This window comes from Diospyros lotus, chromosome 13 (assembly GCF_014633365.1).
Source record: "Diospyros lotus cultivar Yz01 chromosome 13, ASM1463336v1, whole genome shotgun sequence".
Lineage (NCBI taxonomy): Eukaryota > Viridiplantae > Streptophyta > Magnoliopsida > Ericales > Ebenaceae > Diospyros > Diospyros lotus.
Genome location: NC_068350.1, coordinates 24,274,183 through 24,274,979, shown reverse-complemented (window position 1 = coordinate 24,274,979; position 797 = coordinate 24,274,183). Strand labels below are relative to the sequence as shown.

Sequence of the window (797 nt, the reverse complement as noted above, 5' to 3'; positions counted from 1 at the left end):
CTAATAGTGTCTTTCCCATTGTTTCTGATACTGTGTTTGAGTTCCAACCTAAACTGATCAATATGGCCACCAATGAAAACAATGGCAGTGAGAATAGGAATAATGGGAATAATGCTAACAGAACTATTAGAGAATTGGCTGCCCCTGATGTGCATTATCAACCCTTGTGCATTCAGTATCCTCAATTGGAGGCAAACTTTGAACTGAAATCTGGATTGATACATTTGCTTCCTAAGTTTCATGGTCTTGTAGGTGAAGATCCACACAAGCATTTGAAGGAGTTTCATGTTGTATGCTCCACCATGAGGCCTCAAGGGGTTGATTAAGAACAAATAAAACTAAGGGCATTCCCTTTCTCTCTTGATGGAGCTGCCAAAGACTGGTTGTATTACTTGCCACCTGCTGCCATTACCAATTGGGATGGCCTGAGGAGAATATTTCTGGAGAAGTTCTTCCCTGCTTCTAGGACAGCAGCCATCCAGAAGGACATTTGTGGCATTCGACAGATAGATGGAGAAAGCTTGCATGAGTATTGGGAGAGATTCAAGAAGCTGTGTGCTAGTTGCCCTCATCATCAGATAAGTGACCAGCTCCTCATTCAATATTTTTATGAAGGTTTGCTCCCCATGGACAGGTACTTAGTGGATGCTGCATCTGGAGGAGCCTTAGTGGAAAAGACACCAGCTGCAGCCCGGGACTTAATTTCAAAGATGGCTCAAAATGCACAACAATTTGGTACCAGGTTGAACACTCCCATGAAGCCTGTCAATGAGGTTGGTTTTGCTGCACCTATGGAC

General features: G+C 43.5%; 1 non-coding gene across 1 annotated transcript; it reads right to left on the bottom strand.

The window, feature by feature from the left end:
- Window positions 1–476: 476 nt before the first annotated feature.
- Window positions 477–580, bottom strand: LOC127789412 (small nucleolar RNA R71). The gene has a single exon (XR_008020584.1). It is a non-coding gene; the product is annotated as a small nucleolar RNA R71 (small nucleolar RNA).
- Window positions 581–797: the final 217 nt, after the last annotated feature.